Source organism: Pristis pectinata, chromosome 3, assembly GCF_009764475.1.
Source record: "Pristis pectinata isolate sPriPec2 chromosome 3, sPriPec2.1.pri, whole genome shotgun sequence".
Taxonomy (NCBI): domain Eukaryota; kingdom Metazoa; phylum Chordata; class Chondrichthyes; order Rhinopristiformes; family Pristidae; genus Pristis; species Pristis pectinata.
The window spans coordinates 41,245,814-41,262,132 of record NC_067407.1 but is presented as its reverse complement, the minus strand read 5'-3'; the positions used below and the strand labels follow the sequence as shown (position 1 = coordinate 41,262,132).

General features: G+C 45.6%; 1 protein-coding gene across 2 annotated transcripts in view; it reads right to left on the bottom strand.

Annotated features, from left to right (window-relative positions):
- jak1 (Janus kinase 1) overlaps positions 1–15,829 on the bottom strand; it is a 114,717-nt gene extending 98,888 nt beyond the window's left edge. Inside the window, exon 1 of one of the 2 annotated variants that reach the window (XM_052012603.1) lies at positions 15,467–15,829. The gene's annotated coding sequence lies outside the window, so the exon portion shown is untranslated. Of the gene's footprint in view, positions 1–3,023; positions 3,559–15,466 lie in introns of those variants that run through there. The other variant, XM_052012602.1, reaches the window with a different exon arrangement.
- Positions 15,830–16,319: the final 490 nt, after the last annotated feature.

Sequence of the window (16,319 nt, the reverse complement as noted above, 5' to 3'; positions counted from 1 at the left end):
AGAAAGCAAGGCACTTACTTTAAACTAATTGGGCTATGACTTATATCATGTTCTTGACAGATATCCAAAAATACAATTATACTATATTGTCATACTAACCTTAGGTAGTAACTTGGTTACACTGCACTTGGAGTACAGTGTACAGTTCTGGTTGCCATATTATAGAATTGATAAAGGCACTGGAAAGGATGAAAAATACACCAAGCAGGCTTCTACCCAAAATGTGAGTTTAGACCTGTTAGCAAAAGCTGAACACACTGCATCTCTTTTCAAATCAATTATGAAGTGGCCGAAGAGAAGTCTTTAAAGTTATGAAAAATGTGAGAAAAAAAACAAGTTTTGAGGTCATTTATAAAAAATGGTATCCTGGAAAGGAAATAGGGAATTCAAAAGGAATTTCTTCAACCACAGTGCGTTGAGAATGGGAAACTCATTCAAAATAATATAGATGCATTTTTGGACATGCAAGATGAGTTTTGGAGGGAGAAGGGACTAGAGAATAATAAATGATGAACAAAGATAGCCAGACATTTAAGTGGAGTATAAACCCAACATGAATCCATTGAGCCAAGTAAGCTATTTCTGTGCTTCATATTCTATGCACCACCAGCCCTACAAACTGACAAGTGAGACAATAATGATATCATAACTGGACTCAGGTGGAAAGATCCCAGAGATCTCTTTACACACCTTGGACATACTATCTCCTTCAAAAATAATTTGGATTTACAATAAACACAGGTTATATACTTTAAAAACCACACAGATCTTATTTAAATGCTTTGATAATACAAGATCTCCTATCCACGGTCTAAAAAAGTTAAATTATCAATAATATCTAAAAGGTTGCAGTACTGGTGGCTGTGACAGACAGCTACTCTCGAATAAGCTTCAAATTAAAAATATATATTCTCTTGCTGACCATGAACAACAGGTCTGCTTTATTTAAAACAAAAAGAATATCAGCTGTTGTAACATGATGAATAGTTGGAGGTCCTAAAAATAAAAATCACTTGGCACTTGATGCTTGACCTCACTAGGATCATCAAACCCAAATTATCAGAGATTTTCAGTGTTGCTGTAGGAGTTGTGAGGGCTATCCCACTTCTGGCTCCATATCAACTTGTCATTCCTTTTTTGGGACATCCTTTCTTTTTAGTGGTGTTTATTACACCACTGCATACATGGCAAAAACTGAGCTCCATTCATCCGTTTCAGGTGGATACTCTGAACAGCTGGATATCACCAGCTGCCAAATTTATTGCTGGTCCAATACCCAAAATTCATTCTCACCCCACACCTCCCTGTGAGCTAACTTTTTCATCTGGGTACAGCCCTGGAATTCCTTTATTGAACTCTCCTCAGGTTATCTGATGGAGTTTAGTTTGCACCGAGGTAAGCGGTTTGGTAAACTATCCTCAGGTTACAAAACAAAAGGGAATATTCATGATTAAGTGCAATAAATTAGTGGGGTGACTCTTTGCTACACAGGAGCTCTAATGGCTGTATGAGTGCAGTCTGTGAGAGCCTGCACTTTGGAGAAACCAATGGTGGTAAATCTACTTGCCGGTTTATCAGCACGTCAGCTGAAGGGAAAGGAAGGGTGCAGCGAGAGGTTGGCAAGTGAAGAGGAGAGGGGCTCTTACACAAGGTGAGTGAAGGGACTTGGAAGGCAAGAAGTTAGGGAAGAGGTGATTGAAGCAGGGAGGGGATACTGAAGAACAGGTGTGTGCATGTTCATACAGAACATTTGTCTGTATACCCATGCACATATGTATGTTAAGTCTGCACGACAGAGACCACCTTGCCATTGGGCCAAGAATTCACTCATCAAATCCATGTGGTAGCTGGTGCACAATGGCAACTCCTTGTTAAAAGAATTCATGTCAATCAGGATTTGATGAGTGAATTCCTCAGAGAGTGCAAGCAAGTCACCCTCACTCTGAGGGATTGCAAGAAAAGGTACCAGAGAAAATCTTTCTAACTTCACAAGGGGAAATATTTGGAACTTGTTATTGAGGAATTACCAAAAAATTTCTTCTCTGGCTTCAGAAAGGAAAAATAGAAATACAAGTGAAATGTTGCAATTCTGCAAATTTCTGTCAGGTTATTAATTTCCTTTATTTTCCTGAAATAGATGATTATGATCTTAGGTTTTGATTTGTTTCCAACGCTGGGTATTTTTTGGAAACAAAAGCATTCAGATACTTCCCCCAGATTCTGGACTTCCTTCCCTATTCCTCCCGTTCTCTCCTTTACTTCGATCCTGATAATTTTTCTCTTTGGGGAAGAAATTCGCCACCTATTACACCTTTCATCTCTACATTGACACAATTGGAAATCAAAGTCAAAGATGTTGTAGAAATATATGCATTTGTTGTTGAAAGAAAGTGATTATTCTGACGTTTGTTCTCTTAATTATCGTAGGGATCATATGTGGTAATGGATCGAAATAAACAGGATGTCACCCATCAGTCTTTTCAAACTCTTCCGCGATCGATGCACATACACTTGGTGCAAAGGTGACGATCATTCCGATCAACAGGATAACATGCCCACACTATGATCCCTGTTTTCTGTGAAACACGACAAACAGTGAAATCCATATCCCAACACCCCCACCTTCCCCCCTCCCCCCCCCCCCGTGCCCTCGCCCAACTTCTTTCAAACATGGGCAGTCTGGCATAAAATATGCCACTTGTCTAAATTCCGTACGATTGATTCAATAAATGCTCTCCATATCGACAGCGCCAAACTTCTGGTTGAGGGAAAGGGGAAATTCCACTGATGTCAAGAAACAAACCCTTGCTCTTTTTTTAAATCATAGGGAACGTAACAATCTATACTTATAATTAATATCACCACCGATAACATTTTTCAATTTACATTACAATGCTGAATATGCATTGTGTAATTGATATCTCTGAAGAAACAAACACTGTAAGCACCGACTACAACAACGTTCTCATTTAGTAACAAATATCAACCTATTTCACAAAAGGCCACTGAATTCGACTGCTCACCACTTCCTTGTTGAGAGGCTGTTCGTCTTTATCTCATAATTCTCCTCAGCCAGCATAAAACCCTCCAATTTTTGTTCCTCGGACGGAAGAGTGCCACCACGGCCTTCCAAACTGGTCCGTTGTTATTTCAGGTTTACGATACACGATATATTTATTATTTCGGCTGTTTAAACTTCCTAACACGAGCAAGACTTTCAACGCGCTACACTTGGTAGGAGATCCGGAATCACTTTGATTGACAGCGGGAGGAGCGACCGACGGCCCCGCCGATCGAAGGCCCGGGACTGAACCCGCCTCCCGCAGCGATCTTTGGGAGTTGTAGTTTTCTGTTAATACTTCGGGTGCAATGTGCGCGGCTGCAAATCTTGGGGACTTAGAAATTCAAAATCCATCCGAGCGATAACGAGAAGAAAAATAAATGGGAACTCCGACCAAAAAGCAAGAGTCATTTTGGGATTTGCGCTTGTAATTGGTTGGTCCCTGTTTACAATTTTGTGTTTGCACGCAAGTAGAATTTGCTCCAACGGTATATCTACAGACGGTTATATTTATTCACTAATTCGTTGTATTTTAGAAACGACCCCAATTATAATCATGTTCTTTGCTCGGGGTAAGAAGCCAGGCAGTTGTCAGTACGCGGTGACTCGGTGGCGCATGTAAAAGGGAAGGGAAGGGAGGGGGAGAGGAGGGGAACTCCGCGATGACTCTGACTGCACTGGACGCCAATTACTGCATTTTCTTAGGTCATCGCTTCAGCCTAATCTAAACCAGAGGCGGCAGGAACATTCGACACCCCTGCGCAAGCCACCACGTCCCCTTCTTAATCTCTTAAAACACTTAAACGTACTCAAATAGACCCACTGCATGGTCACATAGTACAAAATAATAAAGTACATTAAATTTCGATGTACTAGGTTGCAATGAAACTGGCGGGTTTCCTCAAAAATCATTACAAACATCAGTTTCTTTACCAATAATTCCTGTTCTGTACTTCCCCAGCAAACCCAGAAGCCCGTGATAAGTTTTCCAAAGCAATCCGCTCGACCTGTTCACGAGTTTGATGTGGTTTTTCGAACCTTTTTCCTCCAGAAATCTCTCCACTCGTAGCCAGAGAAGGGTTCTCTCTCTACAAACCTGGTTAATTTTCCCTGGCCCTTGCCAACTTCATCCAAAAACAATTGTGCTGACGACAGCTAGTTTTACCTCACCCCCACATCTCTTAGATCCAAAATTGCCTCCAACTTCCTAAACTGCTTATCTGAAATACAAGACCCAATTTCATTGGAAATTTCATCCAATGACATTTTGAAAGAATGAAGCCTATTATCTTAAATTCTTGTCACAAACCCGTTTGCCTTGACACCAATTCAGTCTTTCATCCATTCAGTCTGTTTAAAAACTGAGCCAGACCTCTCAGAACTTTGGAAACATAATTGATCCAGAGATGAGCTTTGGATTGTACATCCACACCACCTCCGTACCATAATTCAGTTCATCTGCTGCTGAAACCTTTATCTGTGCCTGTATTAGTTTTAGGCAACTACTCTGATGCACTCCTGACTAGCCAACCTAGTTTTACCTTCTATAAACTTTAGGTCATCCAAACCTCTGCTCCCTGCTCACATATTTGCAGCCCAACTCATCATATTTTTATCATTCTCATTTTCAATTCCCTCCATCATCTTGGCTTTCACAGGCACAGAGTCATAAAGCAGGGGAACAGGCCCTTTGGTCCACCATGTCCATGCTGGCCATCAAGTACCGACCTGTACTAATCCTATATTCCAGCACTCAGGTGTAGCCTTCTATGCCATGGCATTTCAAAAATTCATCTAAGCATTTCAATGCTGTGAGAGCACCTGCCTCCACCAACCCCTCAGACAGCGGGTTCTGGATTTCAGTTGTCCTCAGTGAAAAATTTCTCAAACCCACTCTGAGTCTCCTCCCTCTTACCTTGATCTTATGTCCTCTGGTTATAGACATGTCTGCTAATGGGCAAAGTTTCTCATTCTGCACCCTATCTGAGCCCCTGACAATTTTGTACACCTCAATCAGGTCCCCCTTAGCTTTCTCCACTCCAGGGAAAACAAACTCACCCTATCCAGTTTCTCCTCTTAACTAAACTACTACATCCCAGGTAACATCCTGGTGGATCTCCTCAGCACTGTCTCTGTGTAATCACATCCTCCCTGAAGTATGGCAACCAGAACTGCACACAGTAATCCAGCTGTGACCAAACTAATATTTTATATAGTTATATCATAACCTCTTTGCACTGATATCCTATGTTCCAGTTAATGCAATCAACTATCCCATATACCTTCTTAACCATCTTGTCTACCTATGCTGCCTTCAGGGATCCTTGGCCTTGTACACGAGATCCCTCTGTTCCCAGTACTTCCTAGGGTCCTACCATTCATGGTGTTGTACCCTTGTCAACACTACCAAATGCATCACCTCACATTATTCAAGAATAAGTTTCATCTGTATTGCTCTGCCCATCTTACCTATTGATCGATATCATTCTGCGGCTGAAGACTACCCTCCTCACTATCAAAACTATCACCATTTTTGTGTCATCTGCAAACTTACTAATGATACCACTCACATCAATATCCAGATTGTTGATGCATGTAACAAACAACAAGGGTCCCAGCATTGATTCCTGCAGTACACCGCTGGTTACAGGCTCCCAAATGCAAAAAATATCCTTGACCATTAATACTGTGCCACCATTTTCAGATCCAATTTGCCAAATTGCCCTGGAATCCACAAGCTTTATCTTTTGGACTAGTCTCCCATGTTGGACCTTATCAAAGGACTGACTGAAGTCCGTGAAGACTATATCAATCAACACAATTAGTTGCCTCTTTGGGAAAAAAAATCAGTCAAATTAGTCAGACATGATCTCCCCTTAATAAAACCACGTTGACTTTCCTTGATCAATTCCTGCTTCTCCAAGTGCAGACTATCCTGTCCCTCAGAATGTTTTCCCAATAATTTCCCTGGCACTGATGTTAGCTTCACCAGCCTGTAATTACTTGGCTTAAAACTACTACCCTTCTTGAATAAAAGTACCACATTCCCTGTCTTCCAGTCAGCTGGCACCTCACCTGCAGACACAGATTTTAAAAATCTCTGTCAGGTCCCCATCAATCTCCTCCCCTGCTTCCCATAGCACTCTGGGATTCATCTCATCAGGGCCTAGGAATTTGCCCATCTTTAAACCTTTTTTGAAATCTAATACCTCCACTTCTCCCTGTTCTTTAATCTCCTTCTACCAACTTCTAAAACTGCTCTTCTACAATTCAACTCCTCTTATTCTGCAAATTTAATTATTCAATCATTGACTTTCGTGCCTTTAGATCATAATTGCTGGCATTCCTTCATTAAACATCAGTGCACAATTACCTTAAATACTCTCCTTAGCATCCACTTATCTGATCAAAGTATTTGTCTTGTAGCCCAGTATCAATTTTTTTTATGATATTGGTCTCATGAAGCATCCTGAGGCTATGTTAGGGAGCTATATAAATATAAAGACAGATGGAGTTTACCCAATTGCTAGTATATAAGAGACCAAAATTGTTAAATGTCAGTGGTCATTGGAAATTATTTGTTAATGTGATTAATGATCATTTTGATGTATTTTAATTTACATATATACTGATAAAATATGACATTATCAACGAAAAATTCATTTCACCGATGATGTCAGAATTTTAAATCTGCAACCCTGTTACATTATTGTCTGTGTTGTACAAATGACTCATTTTAATAAACGCATATACAACTTAAAGATGGTGATTAAGCAACTGGTTTCCATGAAAAGGCTGTTTTATAAAAGGGGAAATAAGAATGGTTTGTGCAGCTATCTAATGCAGATATTAACAAGCCAGCAGAAGAGTCTCACCATCAGGGTGCTTAATCCTTGCCTTACTAATAGATTAGCACTTGGTACGGGGCAGTTACGTAAAGTGATATTCTTCAAATATAATAAAATTAAATGATAGTAGTTACCATGAATTAGGATCAATGCCCATTTGCTTGATCTGTCATTTAAACTAGTTACAGTTTTTATGTTGTCAGAGTAATGTGCATGATCAGTGACGCTGGCATAGGTCAAAATGAAATATGTTAGAGGAGCAGAGTTGACGACATAATAATGCTCTTTGTTCATCGAGAAATATCAGTCCAGTTTTTTTTCTTTTGAAATTTTTTTTTAGTTTGTTTCGTTTTATTACTTACAATTTTTTTTCGATTTGGTTTTTTTTATATATTGTAGTGGCTAGTTACACACTACAAAATAAAGACACAGAGTCGCTGGTTCGAAATCAGAAGTCAAATGAACGACAGGGGCACGGTGCACCTTTAATATCCCAAAACTTCCCACGCTACAGTCCCCGCGCTGATGTCACGCGCGGGTCACCTGACCTTCCCGCATGCAGGCTTTCCTAGCCCGACGATGGGGAAGAAGGAAGGCCCCACGCCACCTTGGATCGGGGCCTCCAACAACGTTCGCGATGTTGGGAGCTGGTTCGATGCTGGTGCGGTGAGTTGCCACATAACCCTCCAACCCCCCAGAACCGGCAATACGGTCGCAAAAACCAGAATTAAATAAACTATGACTCGGGTGGCCTGCCCCTGCGCCACACTCGCTGGACCACCACGGGTTGGTCCAAGTCTAAATGAGCCGGCTTCAGCCCATCAATCGTAAACACCTCGCGCCCCCCAATGTCCAGCACGAATGTAGACCCATTGTTCCTGACAACCTGGAATGGCCCTTCGTACAGCCGTTGCAGCGGTGATCAGTGCACGCCCCTCCTGACGAAGACAAACTTACACAGTCTTGGAGGGAAGTCAGCGTACGGGTCGGGGCCTGTCCATGTCGCGAGGTGGGAATTGGGGCCAGGTTTCCAAGCTGCTCGTGCAGCTGGTCGAGCGCCGCGGCAGGTTCTTCCTCTGGCCCCCGAGGGGCTGGTAGGAACTCGTCCGGGACAACTAAGGGCGTTCCGTAGACCATCTCCGCGGATGAGGCATGCAGGTCCTCTTTTGGCGCGGTGCGTATCCCCAGCAGGACCCAGGGGAGTTCGTCTACCCAGTTGGGCCCCTTAAGGCGGGCCATGAGCGCCAACTTCAGGTGGCGATGGAACCTCTCCACCAGCCCATTGGATTGCGGGTGATAGGCAGTGGTGAGGTGGATCCGGGAACCCCACAAGTCGGCGACGGCAGACCACAGGCACGAGGTGAATTGAGCTCCCCTGTCTGAGGTGATATGTGCTGGGACACCGAAACAGGCCACCCAAGATGACAAAAGGGCCCGTGTGCAGGACTGGGTGGAGGTGTCTGCGAGGGGAATGGCTTCAGGCCAGCGGGTAAAACGGTCAACAATCGTGAGGAGGTACCGTGCTCCTCAGGAGACTGGGAGGGGGCCGACCAGGTCGACATGGATATGGTCGAACCTCCGGCGGGTAGGTTGAAAATCCTGCAGTCGGGCCTTGACGTGCTGCTATACTTTCGAGGTCTGGCAGTGAGTGCAGGACCAGGCCCATTCGGAAACCTGTTTACGCAGGCCATGCCAGACGAACTTGTCTGACACCATCCGGACAGTAGTCCGGATGGATGGGGGTGCAAGGCCGTGGATGGCATCAAACACCCATCGGCGCCAGGCACCTGGGACGATGGGGCAGGGTCTACCTGTGGAGATATCACAGAGCAGGGTGCGCTCACCGGGGCCTACCAGTAGGTCTTGCAGTTGCAGGCCCGAGACTGCGGTGCGATAGCTGGGCATCTCCATGTCCGTTCACTGTGCCTCCACCAAGGCGCCGAAATCCACCCCCGGGACAAAACTTGGATGGTGTGCCATGACAGTGCATCCGCGACCACGTTCTCTTTCCAAGACAGGTGGCGGACGTCAGTGGTGAACTCTGAGATGTACGACAAGTGCCGCTGCTGTTGTGCTGACCAGGGATCTGAGACCTTGTTGAAAGCAAAGGTCAACGGCTTGTGGTCGGTGAAAGCTGTAAACGGCCTGCCCTCCAAGAAGTATCAGAAGTGTCTGATGGCCAGGTACAACGCCAACAGCTTGCGGTCGAAGGCGCTATATTTGAGCTCCGGTGGTTGAAGGTGCCTACTGAAGAACGCCAGCGGTTGCCAACGCCCTTCGATAAGCTGTTCTAGAACGCCTCCGACCGCTGTGCTGGAGGCGTCGACCGTGAGGGCAGTCGGGACGTCCGTACGAGGATGCACCAACATGACTGCGTCTGTCAAGGCCTGCTTGGTTTCGACGAGCGCGGTGTGAGCCTCTTCTGAACGAACAATGTCCTTGCTTCCGCCCGACAGGAGAGCAAACAACGGGCGCATGATGCGGGCCGCGGATGGTATGAACTGGTAATAAAAGTTTACCATACTGAGGAATTCTTGCAGGCCCTTGATGGAGGTGGGTCTGGCGAAATGGCAGATGGCGTCAACCTTCGCAGGCAGGGGCGTGGCACCGTGTTTGTCGATCTGATGGCCCAGGAAAATTGATTGTGTCCAGCCCGAATTGGCATTTGGCTGGGTTGATGGTCAGGCTGAAATCCTTCAGGCGAGAAAAGAGTTGGTGGAGGTGTGTGAAATGTTCCTGGTGGCTGTTGCTGGCGATCAAGATGTCGTCGAGGTATATGAAGGCGAAGTCAAGGTCGCACCCAACCGCGTCCATCAGTCGTTGGAAGGACTGAGTAGCATTCTTGAGACCAAAAGGCATCCAGACGAATTCAAAGAGGCTGAAAGGTGTGATCAGCACCGTCTTCGGAATGTCATCCGGATGGACCGGGATCTGGCGATACCTACGGACGAGGTCGACCTTGGAAAAAATGGACTGCTCGTGCAGGTTGGCAGCAAAGTCCTGAATGTGCGGCATGGGGTACCAGTCTGGGGTAGTAATGTCGTTGAGGCATCGGTAATCACCACAGGGTCACCAACCTCCACTGCCTTGGGGACCATGTGTAGCGGAGAGGCCCATGGGCTGTCCGACCTGCGGATGATCCCCAGCTCCTCCATTTTTTTGAATTCCTCTTTCGCGAGGTGGAGCTTGTCTGGAGGTAGCCGCTGGGCGCGGGCGTGGAGAGGAGGGCCCTGGGTGGAGATGTAATGCTGGACGCCATGCTTGGGCAAGGTGGTGGAGAACTGGGGCATTAGTACGGATGGGAACTCTGCCAGGACCCTGGCAAACTCGTTGGTCGACATGGTGACGGAGTCAAGGTGTGGGGCCGGTAGCTTGGCCTCACCCAACGAGAACGTTTGGAAGGTCCTGGCATGTACCAAACACTTACCCTGCAGGTTAACCAGCAGACTGTTGGCGCGAAGGAAGTCTGCCCCAAGGAGTGGTTGTGCGATGGCGGCCAGGATGAACCTCCAAGTAAAGTTGCAGGTGCTTAACTGGAGGTGTACCAAACGGGTGCCAAAGGTCTGAATGGCGCTGCCATTGGCGGCTCTGAGGGCGGGTCCTGGTGTGCAGTTGCGAGTCTCATGGCTGTTGGGAGGCATGACGCTGACTTCGGCTCCGGTGTCCACTAGGAACCGACGTCCAGAACGCCTGTCCCACACATGCAAGAGGCTATCTGGGTGGCCAGCCACCGTAGCCATCAGCTCTGGCGTTTCCCGGAAACCTGCATGGTGGCCGGCTTCTGCGGGCGTCAGCGCCCCACCACTGGTGGTAGAAACACCATTGGTTGGTCGGTGTCTCAGACCTGGAGGCGGGTGGGTGCGTTCGATTGTCGGGTCTGGCCTGCTGAGCCGCTGGCTACGTGGCATGGCAACTCGATCGACGGACGCCCCACTCTCCTTTTTCGCCCGCCAAAGGACATCCACCCGGGCGGCCACCTTCCGGGGGGTCACTGAAATCAGCATCCGCCAGGAGGAGGTGGATGTCATCAGGTAACTGCTCCAGGAAGACCTACTCAAACAGCAGGCAGGGTTTATGCCTGTCTGCCAGGGCCAACATCTCATTCATGAGCGCAGAGGGGGGTCTGTCACCCAACCCATCGAGGTGGAGGAGGCGGGAGGCCCGTTTGCATCGGGAAAGGCCGAAAGTCTCGAGAAGGAGGGTCTTGAACTTATCGTACTTCTCCTCCTCTGGGGGCACCTGGATGAAGTCCTCGACCTGGGCTGCTGTGTCTTGGTCGAGGGCACTCACCACGTAATAGTACTTGGTGTCGTCTCTGGTGATCTGGCAAATCTGGAACTGGGCCTCGGCCTGGTCGAACCAGACACTGGGCCGAAGGGTCCAGAAGGTGGGTAGTTTAAGGGCTATTGCCTGTACCTCTTGTTGTGCAGACATCGTGGGGCCAAAAACGTTTGGGCCCGTCGGGGTCACCAATGTAGCGGCTAGCTACACACTACAAAATGAAGACACAGAGTCGCTGGTTCAAAATCAGAAGTCGAATGAAAGACAGGGGCGCGGTGTGCCTTTAATATCCAAAAACTTCCCGCGCTACAGTCCCTGCGCTGACGTCACGCACGGGTCACCTGACCTTCCCACGTGCGGGCTTTCCTAGCCCGATGATGGGGAAGAAGGAGGGCCCCGCGCCACCTTGGATCGGGGCCTCCAACGACGTTCGCGATGTCGGGAGCCGGTTTGATGCCAGTGTGGTGAGTCGCTACAATATAATAAATCTTTTTCTTTCTCCTTTTGGCTTTTTTTTTGTGATATGTTCATTTACCAAGAAACCATGGGGCCTAGAATATATTTTTTATTCTTTATGACTATATATGTCATGATCGTCCTCCCGATCTTTGTATTACGTGTATAATTACTGATGTTATATGTATTAATCTGTATTAATTTGAAAATTAATAAAAAGATTGAAAAAGAAAGAAAATGAAACATGGAGTTAAATCCTGTATGTCAAGGATTTGAAATTTTTTAAAAAACAAATATGTTTGAGTTCTATCTTTTAAGATTTCTTAAAACAATTACTACTAATTGGAGGCACAAGAGACTGCAGATGCTGGAATCTTGATGCAGGGTTTTGACCCGTAATGTCAAAAGTTCCTTTCCCCCCCACAGATGCTGTTTGACCCACTGAGTTTCTCCAGCAGATTGTTTGTTGCTCCAATTACTACTAATCAATTTTGTATTGTAAAAATATGCAAAACAATTTGATTAAAACAAGAAATAGGAGAAATGGACTTTGTGGTAGCAGAAATAAATTAGTATTCCGCACATAATTACTCATGATGTATATGAGGAAAATTGTCCATTTCTTTAAGATGTGCATTGGCAGGCATGGTAGCATAGTGGTTAGCATAATGTTTTACAGCGCCAGAGACACGGGTTCAAATCCAGCCACTGTCTGTAAGGAGTTTGTACATTCTCCCTGTGTCTGTGTGGGTTTCCCCTGGGTGCTCCGGTTTCCTCCCACATTCCAAAGACGTACAGGTTAGGAAGTTGTGGGCATGCTATGTTGGCGCCGGAAGTGTGGTGACACTTGCGGGCTGCCCCCCAAAATCACTACACAAAAGATGTGTTTCACTGTGTGTTTCGATGGACATATGACTAATAAAGATCTTATCTTAAATCACTTGCAAACTTTTAAAAATGTGTTATATGTGCTATGATTTGTTAACATACGAAAGACTCATCATTTTATCTGGGAAACTCTCATGATATTAGTCAGCATATGTATTTTTTAGCAACCCAGGTACGGTGCCCTGTTCACTGTAAAGCCACTTCTCAATTTGCTCTAGGAATTCAGTAGGTTGAGCAACATCTGTGGGGGAAAAGAAATTGTTGATGTTTTGGGTCTAAACTCTGCATCAGGGATGAGAGTGGAGAGGGGAAATAGCCAGTATAAAGAGGAGAAGGGGAGTGGTGAGGCACAGGCAATTGGTAGACTGAAGGGGAGGGGGTGTTGAAGGATAGTGGGCAGGCAGAGCCAGGTAGGGGACGGTGAAGGTGGAGACAGCTGCTGGAGGGTGATAAACAAAGGAATCTATAAGTAAGGAAGGTGATAATGGGAACCATTAGGGGAGCGATGAAAGGCATAAGGAACTAGGACCAGATGAGGAAGAGTGCGAAAGAGCTCATGGGTGAAATATGTGGGTAGTAGGTGGATGGAACCAGGAGAGGGAAGGGGTCAGAACTTGGTGATGGGGGCTGGGGGAGTGTGGAAAAAGGGGAAAATAAGTGGACTGATTGGAAGGAGAGAGAGAGAGAGAGAGAGCTGGTGAGGTGAGGTTACCTGAACTTGGAAAACTCAATGTTAATGCCATTGGGTTGTAGACTACCCAGGTGGAATATGAGGTGTTTGTCCTCTAGTTTGTGTTGAGCCTCACCCTGGCAGTGGAGAAGGCTAAGGATGGATAGGTTTGTGTGCAAATGGAATAGGGAATTGATTCAATTCAAGGGGCCATTTCAACTCAATTGTATGAACATTTAATTTTCCAATTTCAGTAACCCTCACCTCCAGTTCCCCCTCCATCCTGCATCTCCTCAGATCCTTCCTCCCCCTCCCCAATCACCCATGTCTGCCCTCCTCCTGGTTCCATCCACTACTACCCATAAATTTCACCCACTGTCTCTCCCCCCCCACCCCCCTACCTCATCTGGTCCTGGTTCTCTATGCCTTCTGTCTCTCCCCTAATGGTTCCCACCTTCCTTACTTTTCAGATTCTGGCCCTGGTAGCCTTTGTATTCCTGCTTTTCCAACAGCTGTCTCCACCTTCACTCTCCCCAACCCCCTCATGGCTCCATCTATCACGTCTCCCAATTCTGTCCTCTCTCCCCACCTGGCTGCATCTGCCCATCATCCTTCAACACTCATTCTCCCCCTCCCTCCCCCCCCCCCCCCCCCCCCCAGTCTACCAATCACCTACTGGCCCTGGTCTCACCCCTCTATACTGGCTATTCCCCCTCTTCACTCTCAGTCCTGATGCAGGGTTTCGACCCAAAACATCGACAGTTCCTCCCCACCCCACCTCCCACAGATGCTGCTCGGCCCGCTGAGCTCCTCCAGCAGATTGTTTCTTGCTCTAGATTCTAGCATCTGTAGTCTCTTGTGTCTCAATCATGACTAATTTTGTTTAAATGTTTTTTGCAACTGTATGAAAGTTTAATACAAAAAAACCTGAAAATTGCGGTCCTATTTCCCTATATGTTACTAAGTAATTAATTGTAATAATTTTAATTAAACATGATAAAACATAGAAGGTAGTGCGTTATTTTAAATAAACATAATTGCCTTTATTTGCTACTTGATCTGCATTATTTCTGCTTTGCTCTTTATCTGCAAATAGACCTCCTCTATTTGGGTCATCTATTCTGAGCTTTCCTGCTGTGGGGACGCCCGACTGAGGACACTAAGCCCCCACAGAGAAATGAAAGGTAGCAGAAAGTTTATCAGAACTGAGGGATGGAACTTCCGCATTGAAAAGAAACGGTTGCGTAAACCCAAGTACCAGAAAGCGTACGTGGGCTGGGGATATTTACCGATCGTGCTCCATGCTGATTGGCACCTTTCCCATAACATTTGATTTTAGTGTCCGCAGTTGGGGGTGGATGTTTAGGAAGAAGGGAAACTGGCGATAAATTCACTACATTTTAGCTCTCAAAGAACTGGATTTGCATAGGACCGGGCAGAAACTTGAATGAATTTGCGATATATTCCGTGTTGAACTGTTGTCACGTTAAGTTAATGTCTCTGACTCAGAGAGAGCGGAGGCGCAATACGTTTAACCAAATTAACTTTACGGGAAATCAGATGATCTCTACAGTGCTACACGCATTACAATAGGACGGTCATTTCTCGCCATTATAATATGCATTCCAAACAGCGAATGCTGCCGTCATAGTTTACTGACTTGCAGGGGCTTTCAACTATCAGCGGCAAACCTTACACTTTAAATATTTGCTCTAACTCCTTAAAGCCTCTACATTGTAATGCCGTATTGTGCCTAGTTTTCACGTTTTAAAATCCCCAGTGTAATCTGTTTCTCCTAAAAAAATGATTAGCTTACATAACCTCGTTATTTAGAAGCTGAAATATGACTTCGCATATAATTATAATCTTTCATTCTGGGAACGGTCAATGGACGACCTCTGGGTCGAGACGGTACTGCTCCACTTCACACACAACATCAGTTGGTAAAATTGTGAAATTCTAGACATTTAAAAATGTGGTCCGATCTGAAAATATGGCTACGGTTTCTTTCTGACATCTGGAAAGTGGTTGATCCCCATATCCGTGAGAAATCTTAATAATGTTACTTGTAATAGCGGCGCCGAAAAATATCACTATTCCCACCAGCGAACAGCTAACCCGAGTTTGAAGCGACTCTCTGTCACTGGATGAATTTATAACTGGCCGTATTAACTTACAGACCATGGCCCATCCATTTCATGCGACCCGACTTCAAATCAGCCATGCAGGGAGGCAGGCGCAGCACATTCACGGCTCACTTACCATGCACGTCCATAAGACTTTTGCAGATATCATTTCCTGCTGCCAACGATGCACAACACGATGCTCAGAATCATCCACTTGATTGGATCTTCTTTTTTGTCTGTGCCAAGACCTACACTCTAAGAGCACTGACACTACCCGAAAGTAAATATTATGGGATTGTCACCATCAATCAAGGCATTTCCAGAAGTACCAGTTGCTACCGTGCTACAAGCAGAAGCATTCCCAGAATTCGACCGCTTTGCGGTCACTCAACAGAGCAAATTCGGTCATATTAAGGTTCGCAAGTTGGCGTGGATTCCGCGGCCAAACTTGGTTATTAATATCCGATCGCATAGCTGCATCGACAATTAATCACTGAGGGGCATTCCTCTACTGGTTGAACACTAAAGGGTCCCTTCAGTCCCTCTCCCATTTGATAGGAATGGTAATTTCCCCATCAGCTAGTGAGAGACAAATAGCTTGAAAGTAGTCAAAGCTGGAGTTCAGGATAGAAACCAAAGCTTTAATGAACACAGAAGGTGCTGCTATTGTTTTAAATAACGCAACTCTCCCGAAGCAAAGAGAAATCTTTAGTTTTTTTGTTCGACTTTGAAAGGGAAGATTTTCCACTCCTCCGGAAACAGTAGATAAGACGGTAATTATTGCAAGTGCGATATTATGGTCGAGGTTCGTTAAAAAAATGAATTTAATAATTTCGACTGTTAATTGTCTCTGTAAAGTTAAAATGTTTATAAATGCGAATGAGTAAATGGGGAGGAAACAAGTACTAGAAGATCAAGATATCAAACCTGACTTCTGAGAATCCCTGCCCCATGGCTGCTCAAAACATAGTATTTGAGACAGCAGTGAG